This window comes from Epinephelus lanceolatus, chromosome 15, assembly GCF_041903045.1.
Source record: "Epinephelus lanceolatus isolate andai-2023 chromosome 15, ASM4190304v1, whole genome shotgun sequence".
In the NCBI taxonomy this organism is placed as follows: domain Eukaryota; kingdom Metazoa; phylum Chordata; class Actinopteri; order Perciformes; family Serranidae; genus Epinephelus; species Epinephelus lanceolatus.
The window spans coordinates 30589293-30609741 of NC_135748.1; the positions used below are offsets into that span (position 1 = coordinate 30589293).

At 40.7% G+C, this 20449-nt stretch overlaps 2 pseudogenes across 2 annotated transcripts; both read left to right on the forward strand.

Annotated features, from left to right (window-relative positions):
* Positions 1-7845: 7845 nt before the first annotated feature.
* LOC144466988 (Ig lambda-1 chain C region pseudogene) lies at positions 7846-8727 on the forward strand (annotated as a pseudogene). The gene has a single exon (XR_013493378.1). The product of XR_013493378.1 is annotated as an Ig lambda-1 chain C region pseudogene (transcript).
* Positions 8728-15967: 7240 nt separating this feature from the next.
* On the forward strand, positions 15968-17495 carry LOC144466979 (Ig lambda-1 chain C region pseudogene; annotated as a pseudogene). The gene is made up of 2 exons (XR_013493372.1): positions 15968-15999; positions 16910-17495. The product of XR_013493372.1 is annotated as an Ig lambda-1 chain C region pseudogene (transcript).
* Positions 17496-20449: the final 2954 nt, after the last annotated feature.

Sequence of the window (20449 nt, forward strand, 5' to 3'; positions counted from 1 at the left end):
GTCGTTAAGTTTTAACCAATCTTATCTTTACTACTAAGGGTTTTTATGGATTATCAGAATTTTTAAAGTATTAATAATCCCTTAAAGGGCCAGTGTGTAAAATGGGTTGAAAACTGTTGAAAACAGTGACATCAGTGGTCAAATTCTAGATTGTAGGGCTCACTCGCTCACCCCTCCCGTCGGGTAAATGACGGTGGCCTCGTAGGGACAAAAAGCCTTGCGCACGAGTTTTTCAGGAGACGAGGTGAATGTTTATTTAGAAATGTAAACCATGTTACGATATTGTAATGAATCCCTCACGAGCAGGAGACCAGAGGAGCGTTTGGGAAAAAGGCCTGTTTATTTGAGCACTCCAAAAACTCTGGTAACACTCCAGGGGGTAAAAGACTCTGTCCGAAACTCTGACTCTTCTAGCGTAACAGACACACTTCATACACACATACTCGTTTACCATTCCTAGCGGGCACCCCCTCCCCTCTCTGCTCCGCCAATCTCCAGCCCACACACTGACTGACAGCGTACCCGGTAAACAGAGCTCAGCTGTTTATATAGCCTAGCAATATCTCCGGACTATAGTAGCTGCAATGGACGACTTTGAACGCGATTTTGAAGAGTTTCTTGTAGTGGACACAGACCCAGAGCCATACCTGTTTGAGCTGGAGCATACAGATGAGGAACTCCATATGTTTGATGCTGAGCAGGCGAGAAGAGAGGCTGAATGCACAGAATGGGATTCGGTGCTACTGCTGCCATCGTTGGGGAGATATATCATCAGGAGGAAAAGCGCCGCAGAGAGTGCATCACAAGGAGTGAAGTTGCATCTTCTTTTCCTCGCAGATGATGGTTCGGGTTCATTCTCTCCTGTTGCGTGGTAAGTGTGGTCCATTCGCAAACTTTATAACGAAAAAAACTTTTCACTACTCTCTATCGACGAACTACTTACACTCTCAGCTGTTTCCTCCTCCTCCTTCCTTCCTCCCACTGTCTTTGTTGGTTTATTTATACACGCGAAACACGTTCTCTGGCTGGCTGGATTGTCCACTCGGTCTGCCGTATATACATGGCGGCGCAAGATGGCGACCTCTCTAAAGCAAGGCCCTTGCTATAAGATATATATATATATAAAAGCATAATTATAAGGCTACGAAAACCAAACGAATTTTATTTTATAGCGATTATACACTTATAAAAACATATTAATGGCAAGAATATTCAGATTCAGATTCAGATTTTACAATAAACCGTGCCAAATATTACACACTGGCCCCTTTAAGGAACTTTACTCTTTCAATCAAATTCATGGCTTCACCTCAAATTTGTGTTTATGGAAAAATAAATGATGTCATTTGTCATGATCCTGGGTTTTTGTTTATATTCTGTGATCCTATGGACTTTGTTTTGGAGGTTTCTGTTTGTGTTCCTTGTTTCATGTTCATCATTCATGTTTAATCTGCTTCCTGTTTTATTTTGTAGATTCTCTCCTCATGTGTCGTGTCTGCTTTTACTTCCTGTCTCTGTGTGTTTTCCCGCCTGTTTTCTGTCACACCTGTCTCGTTAGTCCTTCCCTGTTCCAACAGTCTTCCCTTCACACCTGTTCTGTATTAGTCTTGTTTGCTCCACCCTAGTGTTCCCCTCCACACCCTTGTTGTTAGCCAATCCCCATTTCTCTCCAGTGTAAATATAAATATCAGTATTGTTTGTGAAATTGCAAAAACCTTAAAATTATATATAAAGATAAGAAAGATCACATGATTATATCAGGTTTAAAAACACACATTGACAGATTTTGTCGTACGTGATCAGGCAACCTTTCTCTCAACTTTTGACAGTAATTGTAAAAAGAGCATTATGTAGTGTGATTACATCTACAGTACAGGCCAAAAGTTTGGACACACCTTCTCATTCAATGCGTTTTCTTTATTTTCATGACTATTTACATTGTAGATTCTCACTGAAGGCATCAAAACTATGAATGAACACATGTGGAGTTATGTACTTAACAAAAAAAGGTGAAATAACTGAAAACATGTTTTATATTCTAGTTTCTTCAAAATAGCCACCCTTTGCTCTGATTACTGCTTTGCACACTCTTGGCATTCTCTCCATGAGCTTCAAGAGGTAGTCACCTGAAATGGTTTTCCAACAGTCCTGAAGGAGTTCCCAGAGGTGTTTAGCACTTGTTGGCCCCTTTGCCTTCACTCTTCGGTCCAGCTCACCCCAAACCATCTCGATTGGGTTCAGGTCCGGTGACTGTGGAGGCCAGGTCATCTGCCGCAGCACTCCATCACTCTCCTTCTTGGTCAAATAGCCCTTACACAGCCTGGAGGTGTGTTTGGGGTCATTGTCCTGTTGAAAAATAAATGATCGTCCAACTAAATGCAAACCGGATGGGATGGCATGTCGCTGCAGGATGCTGTGGTAGCCATGCTGGTTCAGTGTGCCTTCAATTTTGAATAAATCCCCAACAGTGTCACCAGCAAAACACCCTCACACCATCACACCTCCTCCTCCATGCTTCACAGTGGGAACCAGGCATGTGGAATCCATCCGTTCACCTTTTCTGCGTCTCACAAAGACACGGCGGTTGGAACCAAAGATCTCAAATTTGGACTCATCAGACCAAAGCACAGATTTCCACTGGTCTAATGTCCATTCCTTGTGTTTCTTGGCCCAAACAAATCTCTTCTGCTTGTTGCCTCTCCTTAGCAGTGGTTTCCTAGCAGCTATTTGACCATGAAGGCCTGATTGGCGCAGTCTCCTCTTAACAGTTGTTCTAGAGATGGGTCTGCTGCTAGAACTCTGTGTGGCATTCATCTGGTCTCTGATCTGAGCTGCTGTTAACTTGCGATTTCTGAGGCTGGTGACTCGGATGAACTTATCCTCAGAAGCAGAGGTGACTCTTGGTCTTCCTTTCCTGGGTCGGTCCTCATGTGTGCCAGTTTCCTTGTAGCGCTTGATGGTTTTTGCGACTCCACTTGGGGACACATTTAAAGTTTTTGCAATTTTCCGGACTGACTGACCTTCATTTCTTAAAGTAATGATGGCCACTCGTTTTTCTTTAGTTAGCTGATTGGTTCTTGCCATAATATGAATTTTAACAGTTGTCCAATAGGGCTGTCGGCTGTGTATTAACCTGACTTCTGCACAACACAACTGATGGTCCCAACCCCATTGATAAAGCAAGAAATTCCACTAATTAACCCTGATAAGGCACACCTGTGAAGTGGAAACCATTTCAGGTGACTACCTCTTGAAGCTCATGGAGAGAATGCCAAGAGTGTGCAAAGCAGTAATCAGAGCAAAGGGTGGCTATTTTGAAGAAACTAGAATATAAAACATGTTTTCAGTTATTTCACCTTTTTTTGTTAAGTACATAACTCCCCATGTGTTCATTCATAGTTTTGATGCCTTCAGTGAGAATCTACAATGTAAATAGTCATGAAAATAAAGAAAACGCATTGAATGAGAAGGTGTGTCCAAACTTTTGGCCTGTACTGTATAAGTATCATTTTCATTAATATATCAGTGTTAGTGTGTAGTGTGTGCTTGATGAGGTTACTGTCAGCTCTGTGTTCAGTGGTCTGTGTCAGAGTCTCTTCCTCTTCAGCAGCTGCAGTCAGTTCCTGCTGTAACAGCTCAGTGTCTCTGCAGTCTGACTGAGGGAGGTTTTTGTAAGACGACAAATCACTGTGTGAACACATCACCACTGTGGTAACTCTGACAGATATAAACTGCTGCATCTTCAGTCTGAACTCCACTGATGGTCAAAGTGAAGTCAGAGCTGCTTCCACTGCCACTAAACCGAGCTGGTGTTCCTGATTCACGTGTGCTCACAAATTTTATTAGGAGCTTTGGAGGCTGTCCAGATTTCTGTTGATACCAGTGCATACATTCTCCATAACTGGAGGATCTGTAAACAGCTTGGCTGGTCTTACAGGTGAGAGTAACAGTGGATCCTGGAGTAAATGTCACCACTGGAGGCTGAGTCACAGTCACCTGAGCGCTGCATCCTGCAGACAAAAACAAATCATTCATTTATCAGCAGAAATCAATGAGAGATTACAATTGGAATACTCCAATAATGTCAGACACATTTTCAGAACCTCTCACCCTGACTCAGAAAACCCAACATGACAAGCAGAGTTATTGTCAACATCATCCTGATGCAGTTTTCAGTGTGTGTGCATGAAAACAGCTCAGACTCTCTGTGACATGAGAACTTAAAACTGTGAGGAGCAGTGATGCATTAAAGTCATGCAAAACACATTTGAGAAGGCAAATACACACCTGTCCTTGTGAAACAGAAAAAGCAGAGGTGAGTTGGAGAAACAGTTCATCATCTTGAAGATCATTCGGTCGTTCTCAGTCCATTTAGATAAGTGTGACTTTATTTTTCAATGGTTCTTCTCTTCGTCATAAACAATCTCCTTTTCATTTCTTTACAGTATCACATGACTCTGTCTCCTTTAACAGGTCTATAGCACCCCCTGCTGGCAAACTGTATCAACTGATCTCACTGACGTGCCACAAACATTGATTGACTTTGAATTTCATCAATAATTTCATGTCACTGATGATCCAGGTGTTGCGTTTAGAATAATGTGATGTAAACCCATCTGACCTCAGCATATTTGGGGCCCGCTCAGTGTTTCAGTTGATCATTCCAGCTACCTGATCTTTCTCTCTACACATCACAGCAACACCAGCACGTCTCTCCTTTCAGAAAAGGATAACAACGTCTATTAATAAGTTGAAGTTGTTTGCTTGATCTGGCTGTCTCAGTCATGTGAGACCAGACAGCCTCTAAATGAATGTGTTTCTGTTTTGTCTGGTTGGCGATAAAATCTGTTTTAAGATAAATATTCTAACAACAATACTGTTGATAAAAAGATAAGTTTCAGTGAGGAGAAAGAACAACAACAGTTTGGGAAATAGGCTCATTCAATTTCTTGATGAGAAATTAATGAAAAGATCAACATCACAACATAAAGATGAAACGTAACGCGCACCAAAGGTTGTAGTGAGGTTCTGATCACTGGTAGAAGACCTGCAGGTTGAAAACAAGTGTCACACACTCTGGCTCCATATGCATTTCTCTTTCATTCAGATGACACTTCAGCTCTCAGGCTTTGACAAGACCAACAATCACACTCACACACAAGCACACTGATTGGTTATATAGGTCACACCCTGGACACACAGCTGATAGTGATTAGATCATCATGTGACACCATTAGGTTGAGCACAAAACAATCAAGAGGCCCTCAACAAATCAAAACCTTTGAACAAAACAGTTTTTTAGCTACACTACATTTAAAAATGTTAAAATACACAAGTATTAAGTCGATTTCTAAAACACAAATGGCAAAAGTTTAGACACCAGCTCTAACTGAACATCAGAAACAACTTTATCTAAATATCCAGTAAGTCGAGGAACATACAGAAAACATTTCAAGTCATAATTCATAATCAGTTCATTTGGGTAACAGAGTTCTTAGACAGTGGATCCAATCATGTTCCCTCCTGGAAAGTAAAACATCCAAATGACCTCCTATTGCAGGGATTGTTACCTTCTCAATCCAATGATGGAGGTCATGAGAAAATGGAATACTTCCTGTCAAAGAGAAATGCATATGGAGCCAGAGTGTGCTACACCTTTTTTCTTCCATCAGAATCAATACCACTCTCATATCATATGGTGAATATAAAGGTGAGTTAAATTAGGTAAAGTTGCAGGTGTCTTATGAATTGTAATTGTACTACTGTCTGTGTAAAATGGACATAACATGATGCTGGTTCATACATTTTTGACATGGATGAAAAACAAGTTCACAATAACATATAATATGTGACAATGAATTAGTGTGAATATGTAGTGTGTGCTTGGTGAGGTTACTGTCAGCTCTGTGTTCAGTGGTCTGTGTCAGAGTCTCTTCCTCTTCAGCAGCTGCAGTCGCTTCCTGCTGTAACAGCTCAGTGTCTCTGCAGTCTGACTGAGGGAGGTTTTTGTACCACGACAAATCACTGTGTGAACACCCAAGCACTGTTTATGTTGTGTAGACTCTGACAGTAATAAACTGCTGCATCTTCAGTCTGAACTCCACTGATGGTCAAAGTGAAGTCAGAGCTGCTTCCACTGCCACTAAACCGAGCTGGTGTTCCTGATTCACGTGTGCTCACGAATCTCATTAGGAGCTTTGGAGGCTGTCCAGATTTCTGTTGATACCAGTGCATATAATCTCCACTACTATCTCTGTAAACAGCTTGGCTGGTCTTACAGGTGAGAGTGACAGTGGATCCTGGAGCAGATGTCACCACTGGAGGCTGAGTCACAGTCACCTGAGCGCTGCATCCTGCAGACAAAAACAAATCATTCATTTATCAGCAGAAATCAATGAGAGAAAAGGCAGCACATCATGTTTGAAATGTTGCTGAGTGAATGAACCTGTGAAACAGCAGCAGGCCAGCGTCCAGATGAGGATGGTGATGAGAGTCATGGTGCTTGTGCTTTCTGCTGTGTTGACTGACACATCTGAGTCCTGCAGTGTTGAACTCACAGGACTATAAACCTTCTCACTTCACTGGAGGATCAGCTGACCATGCAAAGCCTCCTCTCTATGGAAATCATTTCTCTGCTCTCAACACACTCAAGGCAACGTGGGACACAAAATCAGGAGGAATACTGCTTGGATTTATACTATCTATCATCTTAATGGAAAAGAAGAAAAGATTTATATTACAAGTGCAGTTGAGGATTTAAGGACAAGTTTGTGTTCACTGTGCTTGGTATGATATGTCTGTTTGTCTGCCTTTCATTTACTCACAGGGTTTAATGGAGATAAATTATATGTTAATATTCATTTTAATATTAGTTTGAAATTATTATCATTTAAAATGCATCATGGGTATTTGACCATGTATTAACTGATATAAAACTGTGAAGAAAAATGACTTTTTTTTTTACAAACAGACTGTAATCATTTCTCTGTCAGGTGTAGAAAAGTAAAGAAAAACTCAAGAAATAATCTTTATTTATACAATATTTTCTTTCCATGTCATAAAAAATGCTTTATAGATTCAGTAAAAGTTAATTCTTTCTGTGTAATTATAAAAATCAGAGAGTATTTTCAGTGGATAGATGCTTGTTCACAGTGCAGGAGGTTTTTGTACGGCCACTTAATGAGTTTGTATCACTGTGGGTCACTTTTGGTGGAGGAACCAAACTCATCGTTCACTGTAAGTACCAGAGATTTATAATTTCTACAAATAAATATTATACCAAATTTTGCTTAAGAAATGCCATAAATTATGAAATTATTATGATTATTTTATTTTTTTACATACTTTGTGTGATTCATTGAGCTTGATTGATATCACAGTTTGGAAAAAAATCTGCAGAGATAAATATTCTTGTTGTAATAGAGATAATTTTATGGTTAAATTTACGTCACAGAACTTGAATTTCTTCTTATTTTATTTTATTTGTGTCAAACCAAATGTGGCTGCTCAACTTGTTTGAGGGACATTTTACTGCTCAGTAAATTAATGTGTTTTCTTATTTTGGGATTTTTACATTCACACAGTTGTTAAAATGAAATCTAATATGATGTTTAAACATATTATTGAGTTTATATGTACATACAGTTAAGCTGTGGTTTGTGTTCACAGTTTGTTAGTTTAAAGTGGTGAAAAGGAAGTGAAACAGACAGATGACAAAGTCTTTAACTGGACACAGATGTTACATTTTGTTCCACCACAAAGTTATTTACTGTCACACATTATGAAGCAGATACAGAAGTGTCAGACAAGGATTAGTTATTAAACATTTAAATTCCATGTACACATAATTAACGCTGCAATATATTGTCTATGATGTAGATATTTTTGATGAGTGCCACAGATGAAGATTTATTACTTTCGAAGCCAAAATGACATCAAGTTTTCTAATTTAGTTTTATTAGTCAAAGCCTCATTTCCTGTCATGTCTCAGCTCCTCTCCTCTGTCTGATCACAGTATGGTGCACACAGCTGATCCACAGCAGTGTTAACCTCTGTCATGTATCATAACTGTGTCATGTTCAGCTGTCTGTCCTACAGTGGAAGTTAATCTGCTCCTTGTGTGTCTCTGCTCTCCCCTCCAGCTGGCCCCATGGTCAGGCCCTCAGTCTCTCTGCTTCCCCCCTCCTCTGAGCAGCTCTCTGGGGGCTCGGCCACGCTGGCCTGCCTGCTGACTGGCTACTCTCCTCAGGGAGCCGTGGTGAGCTGGGAGGTGGACGGTACAGAGGTGACAGAGGGGGTCCTGAGCAGCTCAGAGGAGGAGAAGAGCGGACGCTACAGCAGCAGCAGCAGCCTGAGCCTGAGCCAGGAGCACTGGATGTTAGGAGAGCTGTACTCCTGCAAGGTCCTCCATCATGGCCACAGCCAGATCCAGTCCCTCCGCAGGAGCCAGTGTGAGGGCTAGAGGGACTGGCTGAAGCCCAGGACAGGAGCTGTGTGTGGGGGGAGCAGGAGGAACACACCTGCTGCTCTGATCAATCTGAGTTTGAATGTTTGTAGAGGAAACTAAAGCTTTGTGTGACAGAGAACAACACTGCTGTAAAGTGTTGGACAACAACAACTTAGAGAGGAATGTGTGGAGCTCAGCAGCTAGATGTGAGTGTGCTTCATAACTGTCATGTTGATGACTGATGTTTTTGCTAATAAAGCTTTCACTGATAAATAACTTCATCAAGTGTTTGGTCTTTAATCTCATGAAGAGCAGAAAGAAATGAAATGCTTTCATAACTTCATCTGATACTCCTCTCTGTGGGAAATGAAAAGCTTTGGATTCATCATGTAAAGATAAATATCATTATTTTGTCTTTGTATTTGTAAGGAACTCAAAATTATATCGTGATATAAAAAAGAATACATTTTTTATCATCAACAAAACCTCAAAAACATTTGTGGTTCAAATATGTGATCAAGCAACAGTAAATGTGAACACAACGTAATGTGGTGTTGAAACATATTTTATATTTCTAAATAAGATGAATGTTTTGTGCAGCTGTCAGTAGAGACACTGTTAAATATGTTTTGATATCAGTGAGTCCAACCAGAATGTAACTTTCCCAGCTGCCTCATAAAGAGACTGAATGAAGTGACAAGAATATAAGTTTCAAACTGTATATGGAAGAGCGTCTGTGAGTCTGTTTCAGTTTTATTTACATTCATTGTGGTTCTGCTTGATGACTCTTGTGTTGTGTTCACTGGACCAGTTATCCTCATCACAGTCTCTTCACCAACCCTCTGCACCTGCAGCAGGCCGTTTTCACTTCAGTCAAACTGAAGGAGGTTTTTGTACGACGACAAACCACTGTGTGAACGTTCCATCACTATGAGCACCCAGACAGTAATAATCTCCAACATCTTCAGCCTTAAAGTCACTGATGGTTAAAGTGTAGCGAGAACCAGATCTACTGCCACTGAATCGAGACGGAGTTCCTGAGAAGAGAGTTGATGTATAGTATATAAGAAGTTTGGGAGCCTGTCCAGGTTCCTGAAGGTACCAACTGAGATCAGCACCAATATCTGAACTCCCTGTGGCGCTGATGGTCACAGTCCCTCCAAGACTAACAGACTTGGATTTGTCAGTCTGAGTCAGAAAATTGTTGGCAGAAGACTCTGAAATGAGAAATGAAATATAAACCTTGAGTATCAGCAGTTTAGAATATAATAAATTAGACATTAATCAAAGCGACAATGTCAGACACATTTTCAGAACCTCTCACCCTGACTCAGAAAACCCAACATGACAAGCAGAGTTATTGTCAACATCATCCTGATGCAGTTTTCAGTGTGAGTGCATGAAAACAGTTCAGACTCTCTGTGACATGAGAACTTAAAACTGTGAGGAGCAGTGATGCATTAAAGTCATGCAAAACACATGTAACACACACAGCAGGTGTTGTGAGACTGAACAAGCAGAGGGTTCTCATCTGACACGAGGCTGTCTTGTGTTTTGCGCCCCCTGTTTGCAAACGGGATGAACACTGAACACACTTCAGTGACACAAGTTCTGATTTACCTTGTTCTTCTTCATTATTGAAATGTCATTTATCTTATTATCCAGATCCCGGTGTTGCATTTAGGATAATGTTGTGTGAACCCATCTGACCTCAGTGTGTTTCGTTCAGAGCCTCCTCAGTGTTTCAGCTGATCACCCCAATACCTGACCTCTCTCTACAAACCTCGCAGTAACATCAAGAAACGTCTCTCTTTTTTCAAATAAGGCATAAAATGAATGTGTTTCTGGTAATTCAAATGACAACACTGTTGATAGAATGGATGATAAAAGAAACAATGATAAAAATGTTGAGCTATGACTTAGAGTGTGTTGTGTGCAGCTTAGAGGAAAGATGTTAAACTGTTCATTGATGTTTACCGAATAATGCTAAATGAGTAGTTAAATGTTTTTAGAAAATACTCGTACTCAATTTCTATATAAGGATTTAATGATAAGATCAATATGACTGTCATGTTGTATGGTTAGGAGGAAGCTAAAGGCATCAGCCAGTTAGCTTAGCACACAGACCAAAAACAGTGGGAAACAGGTGCCTGTAAAGTGTTGAATGTATTTTTACAAGTGGAAAAATAACATTTTAATGTATATTTGGATTCTGGGTTTCATACATTTTAATTATACTGTCTGTGGAAAATGAACATCATGGTATGTGAGCTGTCATAACTGTTCGACCTGGGATAATAATAAAAGTATAAGAAAAAATATGAGATATGCCAGTGTATGTCAATCAATCAATCAATTTTTTTTTATAAAGCCCAATATCACAAATCACAATTTGCCTCACAGGGCTTTACAGCATACAACATCCCTCTGTCCTTAAGACCCTCACAGCGGATAAGGAAAAACTCCCCAAAAAAACCCCTTTAACGGTGAAAAAAACGGTACAAAACCTCAGGAAGAGCAACTGAGGAGGGATCCCTCTTCCAGGACGGACAGACGTGCAATAGATGTCGTACAGAACAGATCAGCATAATAAATTAACAGTAATCCGTATGACACAATGAGACAGAAAGAGAGAGACAGAGAGAGAGAGAGAGAGAGAGAGAGAGAGAGAGAGAGAGAGAGAGAGAGATGCAGGACAGACGGTAATGACAGTAACTTACAGCAACATTAATGAAAGTAATAATATTATAGTTATAATTCTGTCTACTGTGGTACAATATGTTGAAAGTATGTATTAATATCTGGCAGTATACATGTGTGACAATAATCATATGTGTATAATAACAGTATAAGTATGTCTAATGACTAATGATGGCAGCAGCAGCAGGAGGCATCTGGCAGGACCACCACACGTCACGCTGTCCAGGCACCGCTGCAATATGAGTTAATCTGAGAGACAGTGGAGCACAAAGGCTCCGGAGAAGAAGCTGAGTTAGTGACATCCAGAATGGCCGAGTTAGCAAGATGCAGTAATAGAATACGAGAGAGAGAGAGAGAGAGAGAGAGAGAGAGAGAGAGAGAGAGAAGGGACTCGGTGTATTATAGGGGGGTCCTCCGGCAGACTAGGCCTAGGTCAGCCTAACTAGGGGCTGGTACAGGGCAAGTCTGAGCCAGCCCTAACTATAAGCTTTATCAAAGAGGAAAGTCTTAAGTCTAGTCTTAAATGTGGAGACGGTGTCTGCCTCCCGGACCGTAACAGGAAGATGATTCCACAGGAGAGGAGCCTGATAGCTGAAGGCTCTGGCTCCTGATCTACTTTTGGAGACTTTAGGGACCACGAGTAACCCTGCGTTCTCAGAGCGCAATGTTCTGGTGGGATAATATGGCACTATGAGCTCACTAAAATATTTAGAGCTTTATAAGTTAACAGTAGGATTTTAAATTCAATTCTGGATTTTACAGGGAGCCAGTGCAGAGAAGCTAAAACAGGAGAAATATGATCTCGTTTCTTAGTTCATGTTAGTACATGTGCTGCTGCATTCTGAATTAGCTGGAGAGTTTTTAAGGACTTACTAGAGCTACCTGATAATAGAGAGTTACAGTAATCCAGCCTAGAGGTAACAAAAGCGTGGACCAATTTTTCTGCATCTTTTCAGGTCAGGATAGGCCTAATTTTCGCAATATTACGCAGATGAAAAAAATGCAGTCCATGAGGTTTGTTTTAAATGAGAATTAAAAGACAAATCTTGATCAAATGTTAATGTTAGGTTTCTTACGGTAGTGCTAGAGGCCAGAGCAATGCCATCTAGAGAAACTATGTCATCAGATAAAGAGTCTCTGAGTTGTTTGGGGCCAAGAACAATAACTTCAGTTTTGTCTGAATTTAACATCAGGAAATTGGTGCTCATCCAAGTTTTTATGTCTTTAAGGCAGTTATGGAGTTTAGTTAATTGATTACTTTCTTCTGGCTTCATCGATAAATACAACTGTGTATCATCCACATAACAATGGAAATTTAAAGAGTGATTTCTAATGATGTTACCTAAAGGAAGCATATATAGAGTAAATAGGATTGGTCCGAGCACAGAACCTTGCGGAACTCCAAAACAAACTTTAGTACGTAAGGATGATTCATTATGAATGTCAACAAACTGAAAACAATCAGATAAATAAGATTTAAACCAGCTTAGTGCAGAACCTTTTAGGCCAATTAAGTGATCCAGTCTCTGCAGTAGAATTTGATGGTCAATTGTGTCAAACGCCGCACTAAGATCTAATAAAACAAGTACAGAGAGTCCTTTGTCTGAAGCAATCAGAAGGTCATTTGGAATTTAACTAGTGCTGTCTCAGTGCTATGATGCACTCTAAATCCTGACTGAAATTCCTCAAATAAATTATTATCATGGAGAAAATCACACAGCTGGTCTGCAACTACTTTCTCAAGGATCTTTGACAGAAAGGGAAGATTAGATATTGGTCTATAGTTGGCTAACACCTCTGGATCCAGGGTGGGCTTTTTTAGTAGAGGTTTAATTACAGCTACCTTAAAAGACTGTGGTACATAGCCTGTTAATAAGGATATATTGATCATATCTAATATATGAGTGTTAACTAAAGGAAAGAAAAGACCTCCTTAAGTAGCCTAGTTGGGATGGGGTCTAAGAGACACGTTGATGATTTAGATGAAGAAATCACTGCAGTCAATTCTTGAAGAGAAATTGGGGAGAAGCAATCTAAATATATATTAGGTCTTACAGCTGTGTTTGAGGTTAGCTAGGTACTATCTGAGGACAGGAGGTCATGAATTTTGCCTCTAATAGTTAGAATTTTGTCATTAAAAAAGCTCATAAAATCATTACTGCTAAGGGCTAAAGGAATACAAGGCTCAGTAGAGCTTTGACTCTCAGTCAGCCTGGCTACAGTGCTGAAAAGAAACCTGGGGTTGTTCTTGTTTTCTTCTATTAATGCTGAGTAATAGTTTGCTCTGGCATTGCGGAGGCCCCTCTTATAAGTTTTGAGACTGTCTGTCCAGATTAAACGAGATTCTTCCAGTTTGGTTAATCGCCAATTCCTTTCAAACTTTCGCGATATTTGTTTTAACCTACGGGTTTGAGAGTTATACCAAGGAGCGAACTTTCTTGGCTTTGTTAACTTCTTTTTAAGAGGAGCTACAGAGTTGAGTGTTGTTCGCAGCGAGCCTACGGCGCTATAACAAAATGATCAATTCGGGAGAGGTTAAAGTCGGCACGGGAAACCTCCTGTTACTGAAGGACTTGGTATTGAATTTAACGACGGAGTAATCATTTCCTTAAATTTTGCGACAGCACTATCTGATAAACATCTAGTATAGTAACTGTTGCTGAGTGGCGTGTAATCGAGTAAAAAGAAATCAAAAGTAATCAAATAATGATCCGATAGCGATGGATTCTGTGGAAAGACTGTTAGGTTATCAATTTCAATTCCATACGTCAGAACTAGATCGAGGGCATGGTTAAAACAGTGAGTGGGTTCATGTACACCCTGCTGAAGCCAATGGAGTCTAATAATGAGATAAACGCGGTAGCCAGGGAGTCATTATCAATGTCGACATGAAGGTTAAAATTGCCTACAATAATAACTTTATCTGATTTAAGAACTAGACTGGATAAAAACTCTGAGAATTCAGATACAAATTCAGAATACGGGCCAGGAGCACGGTACACTATAACAAATAAAAGTGGCTGCGAGGTTTTCCAGGTCGGATGTAAAAGACTAAGAACGAGGCTTTCAAATGAATTATAGTTTAGGTTTAGGGCTGATTAACACACTAGAGTTAAAAATGGTTGCAACTCTCCCTCCTCGGCCGCTGCCTCGAGGAATGTGGGTATTATTATGACTGGGAGGAGTGGATTCATTTAGACTAACATACTCATCTTCACACAGCCAGGTTTCAGTGAGATTGAGTAAATCAATATGATTATCTGATATTAATTTGTTTACTAACACTGCTTTAGACGATAGAGACCTGATATTTAACAGTCCGCATTTAATTCTCCTGTTTTGTCTTTCTGTCACAGAAGAGGTTTTAATTTTTATGACTGGGTAACTGAACTAGAAGCTCAGAGAGGCGTATAGGACTGCAACTCTCTGTCCTGGTCTCAACTCTGGGTTGTCATGTGTCATATGTGTGTGATGAGCAGTGTGTGTGCTTGGTGAGGTTACTGTCAGCTCTGTGTTCAGTGGTCTGTGTCAGAGTCTCTTCCTCTTCAGCAGCTGCAGTCGCTTCCTGCTGTAACAGCTCAGTGTCTCTGCAGTCTGACTGAGGGAGGTTTTTGTACGGCGACAAATCACTGTGTGAACACATCAGCATCGTCTATGTCATGGTAACTCTGACAGTAATAAACTGCTGCATCTTCAGTCTGAACTCCACTGATGGTCAAAGTGAAGTCAGAGCTGCTTCCACTGCCACTAAACCGAGCTGGTGTTCCTGATTCACGTGTGCTCGCTAATGATATTAGGAGCTTTGGAGGCTGTCCAGATTTTTGCTGATACCAGGACATAGCTTCAAGCTCATTACCATCAGAATCATAAACTGTGCCAACATCTTGGCTGGTCTTACAGGTGAGAGTGACAGTGGATCCTGGAGTAAATGTCACCACTGGAGGCTGAGTCACAGTCACCTGAGCGCTGCATCCTGCAGACAAAAACAAATCATTCATTTATCAGCAGAAATCAATGAGAGAAAAGGCAGCACATCATGTTTGAAATGTTGCTGAGTGAATGAACCTGTGAAACAGCAGCAGGCCAGCGTCCAGATGAGGATGGTGATGAGAGTCATGGTGCTTGTGCTTTCTGCTGTGTTGACTGACACATCTGAGTCCTGCAGTGATGAACTCACAGGACTATAAACCTTCTCACTTCACTGGAGGATCAGCTGACCATGCAAAGCCTCCTCTCTATGGAAATCATTTCTCTGCTCTCAACACACTCAAGGCAACGTGGGACACAAAATCAGGAGGAATACTGCTTGGATTTACACCATCTATCATCTTAATGGAAAAGAAGAAAAGATTTATATTACAAGTGCAGTTGAGGATTTAAGGAGAAGTTTGTGTTCACTGTGCTTGCTATGATATGTCTGTTTGTCTGCCTTTCATTTACTCACAGGGTTTAATGGAGATAAATTATATGTTAATATTCATTTTAATATTAGTTTGAAATCATTATTATTTAAAATGCATCATAGTTATTTGACCATGTATTAACTGATATAAAACTGTGACGACAAATGACTTTTTTTACAAACAGACTGTAATCATTTCTCTGTCAGGTGTAGAAAAGTAAAGAAAAACTCAAGAAATAATCTTTATTTATACAATATTTTCATTCCATGTCATTACAGAAGCTTTATAGATTCAGTAAAGTTTAATTTTTTCTGTGTAATTCTAAAAATCAGAGAGTATTTTCAGTGGATAGATGCTTGTTCACAGTGCAGGAGGTTTTTGTACGGCCACTTAATGAGTTTGTATCACTGTGGTGGACTTTTGGTGGAGGAACCAAACTCGTCGTTGACTGTAAGTACCAGAGATTTATCATTTCTACAAATAAATATTATATCAAATTTTGCTTAAGAAATGCCATAAATTATGAAATTATTACGATTATTTTATTTTTTATATATTTTGTGTGATTCATTGAGCTTGATTGATATCACAGTTTGGAAAAAAAAATCTGCAAAGATAAATATTCTTGTTGTATTAGAGATAATTTTATGGTTAAATTTACGTCACAAAACTTGAATTTCTTCTTATTTGGTTTTCAATTTAACTTGTGTCAAACCAAATGTGGCTGCTCAACTTGTCTGAGGGACATTTTACTGCTCAGTAAATTAATGTGTTTTCTTATTTTGGGATTTTTACATTCACACAGTTGTTAAAATGAAATCTAATATGATGTTTATAGATATAATTGAGTTTATATGTACATACAGTTAAGCTGTGGTTTGTGTTCACAGGTCGTTAGTTTAAAGTGGTGAAAAGGAAGTGAAACAGACAGATGACAAAGTCTTTAACTGGACACAGATGTTACATTTTGTTCCACCACAAAGTTATTTACTGTCACACATTATAAAGCTGATACAAAAGAAAATCATACAAAGTTATTAAACATTTAAATTCCATGTACACATAATTAACGTTGCAATATATTGTCTATGATGTAGATATTTTTGATGAGTGCCACAGATGAAGATTTATTACTTTCGAAGCCAAAATGACATCAAGTTTTCTAATTTAGTTTTATTAGTCAAAGCCTCATTTCCTGTCATGTCTCAGCTCCTCTCCTCTGTCTGATCACAGTATGGTGCACACAGCTGATCCACAGCAGTGTTAACCTCTGTCATGTATCATAACTGTGTCATGTTCAGCTGTCTGTCCTACAGTGGAAGTTAATCTGCTCCTTGTGTGTCTCTGCTCTCCCCTCCAGCTGGCCCCATGGTCAGGCCCTCCGTCTCTCTGCTTCCCCCCTCCTCTGAGCAGCTCTCTGGGGGCTCGGCCACGCTGGCCTGCCTGCTGACTGGCTACTCTCCTCAGGGAGCCGTGGTGAGCTGGGAGGTGGACGGTACAGAGGTGACAGAGGGGGTCCTGAGCAGCTCAGAGGAGGAGAAGAGCGGACGCTACAGCAGCAGCAGCACCCTGAGCCTGAGCCAGGAGCGCTGGATGTTAGGAGAGCTGTACTCCTGCAAGGTCCTCCATCATGGCCACAGCCAGATCCAGTCCCTCCGCAGGAGCCAGTGTGAGGGCTAGAGGGACTGGCTGAAGCCCAGGACAGGAGCTGTGTGTGGGGGGAGCAGGAGGAACACACCTGCTGCTCTGATCAATCTGAGTTTGAATGTTTGTAGAGGAAACTAAAGCTTTGTGTGACAGAGAACAACACTGCTGTAAAGTGTTGGACAACAACAACTTAGAGAGGAATGTGTGGAGCTCAGCAGCTAGATGTGAGTGTGCTTCATAACTGTCATGTTGATGACTGATGTTTTTGCTAATAAAGCTTTCACTGATAAATAACTTCATCAAGTGTTTGGTCTTTAATCTCATGAAGAGCAGAAAGAAATTAAATGCTTTCATAACTTCATCTGATACTCCTCTCTGTGGGAAATGAAAAGCTTTGGATTCATCATGGAAATATAAATATCATTATTTTGTCTTTGTATTTGTAAGGAACTCAAAATTATATAGTGATATAAAAAAGAATACATTTTTTATCATCAACAAAACCTCAAAAACATTTGTGGTTCAAATATGTGATCAAGCAACAGTAAATGTGAACACAACGTAATGTGGTGTTGAAACATATTTTATATTTCTAAATAAGATGAATGTTTTGTGCAGCTGTCAGTAGAGACACTGTTAAATATGTTTTGATATCAGTGAGTCCAACCAGAATGTAACTTTCCCAGCTTCCTCATAAAGAGACTGAATGAAGTGACAAGAATATAAATTTCAAACTGTATATGGAAGAGCGTCTGTGAGTCTGTTTCAGTTTGATTTAGATTCATTGTGGTTCTGCTTGATGACTCTTGTGTTGTGTTCACTGGACCAGTTATCCTCATCACAGTCTCTTCACCAACCCTCTGCACCTGCAGCAGGCCGTTTTCACTTCAGTCAAGTAAGTAGAGGCTACATCTCCCCGTGGACTGATTAAGAACATGGAGAAACTTGTGACTCTCTGTTCCTCATCTCTCTGCTGTTTCTGTCTTTGAAAAGTTTCCAAAAAGTCTTTGTGCTCAAAAATAGATGCAGTCTGCTCTCTGATGGCTGTCCAGGCTCACAACAACATTCAAAGTTCAAAGTTCAAAGTTCAAAAGATTTATGCCAATTGCTATATGTGCAGGACATACAGAGAATCGAAATGCTGTTTTCCTCTCACCTAGTATAATGTCTTACAATTTAAGAGCTAAAAGAAAGCTAAATTGGAATAATAATAATACAATAAAAAACAATATGTACAAGTAAAAATAAAGATAAAACTAAGCAGTATAACTAAAAGACAAGACACTCTAGAAGATACTCTAAACCTATGTACAATCAAGGTGATCAAGGTGCATGTTAGAGCAGCTATGGGATGTACATGGTGTACATGTAGTGCACATGACTAACAGCAGCAGATACAGAATGGTGCAAATGGTTCAAACAAAGTGAGGTAAAGTGCACAGTGTAAAAACAGACAGTCAGCAGCAGTTTGTAATATAATATGATATAATATAATATAATAATATAACACCGGGGTGCAGATGTAGTGAGTCTATGTGCAAAACAGCAGAGGTAGTCTTTATGTGCAGTGGGTTGAATTACAGTCCAGGGGTGGGGGGCAGAGGGGGAGGTAGTGGACAGAGTTCAGCAGCCTTACAGCCTGGTGGATGAAGCTGTTTGTGAGTCTTGTGGAGTGGGCCCGGAGGCTCCTGTACCTTGTCACCGAAGGCAGGAGGCTGAAGTGGGAGTGTGAAGGGTGGGAGGTGTCACCAACAATGCTGATAGCTCTGCGGGTGAGGCGGGTGTTGAAGATGTCTGTGAGGGAGGGCAGAGGGGTACCAATCTTTTCCTGAAGTCCACAACAATCTCTTTGGTCTTCCCCACATTGAGGAAGAGATTGTTGTCCTTACACCACTCGACCAGTCGGCTCACCTCACTCCTGTAGTTGGCTTCATGGTTGTTAGAAATGAGGCCCACCACAGTCGTGTCATCCGCAAATTTGACGATGTGGTTGGTGCTGTGGGTTGGCACACAGTCGTGGGTCAGCAGTGTGAAGAGCAGTGGGCTGAGCACACACCCCTGCGGAGCCCCTGTGCTCAGCGTGATGGTCTTGGAGGTGTTGCTGCCGACCCGCACATTTTGTGTCCTCCCTGTTAGAAAGTCCAGCACCCAGTTACAGAGAGAGGTTTTGAGTCCCAAGTGTCCAAGTTCTTGTATGAGCTGCTGGAGAATGATTGTGTTGAATGCTGAACTGAAGTCTAGGAACAGCATTCGCACGTATGAGTTCTTTGAGTCCAGGTGGGTGAGGGCTGGATGGAGGGCAGCAGAAATGGCGTCCTCTATGGACCTGTTTGACCTGTATGCAAACTGAAACAGGTCGTGGGAGGGCGGACGGATGGACTTGATGTTCTGCATGACCAGCTGCTCGAAGCATTTCATGATGGTGGAAGCCAGAGACTCTGTGCGTCTCTAGTGTTGCTGAAGTGTCCAGATATTTTCTTGCTGTATTGAAGTTTTGCTTCCCTGATTCCACGGGACAGGTCAGCTCTTGCTGTTGCTAGGCCTGCAGTGTCACCGGCCCTAAAGGCTGCGTCCTGAGCCCTCAGGAGCCTGTGGACCCCTCCTGTCATCCATGGCTTCTGGTTAGCACGAACAGTGATAGTTTTGGTGTGAGTGACATCATCAATGCATTTAGTGATGTATGCTGTAACAGCCTCAGTGTATTCCTCTATGTCTGTGTGGTCATTGTGAGAGGCTGCTTGTTTGAAAATGTCCCAGTGTGTAGTGTTAAAACAGTCCTTCAGAGCATAAGAGGTCCCCTCTGGCCACACACGTACCTCCTTCATATTGACCTGAGACTGATTTTGTATTTGATCCTCAGCTCTTTAAAATGATCATGTGCATCAGTTTGTTCATCCATATGCTTTAGGAGGACTCAGGGGAAGTCAGGAGTCAGGGTCCACTTGGATGCCCCTATAGTAGATAAAACATCATAATGTGTCCTCTGCTGTGACCCAGTTTGCAAGGAAACATGATGAAGTGCCCTCTTGGGTGCCCTTTCAGTGCAGAAAACTCACTGCAGTGCCTTACAGGCTTCCTTACATGCTAGAAAACTTTATCTGCTTGGTCATCTCCTCCAATGAAGTTAAAAAAATCAAACACTTAATTTTCTGTCTTTAAGTTTGATCCAATCTTATCTTTACTACTAAGGGTTTTTTATGGATTACCTGAATTTTTTAAAGTAATAATAATCCCTTAAAGGAACTTTATTTTT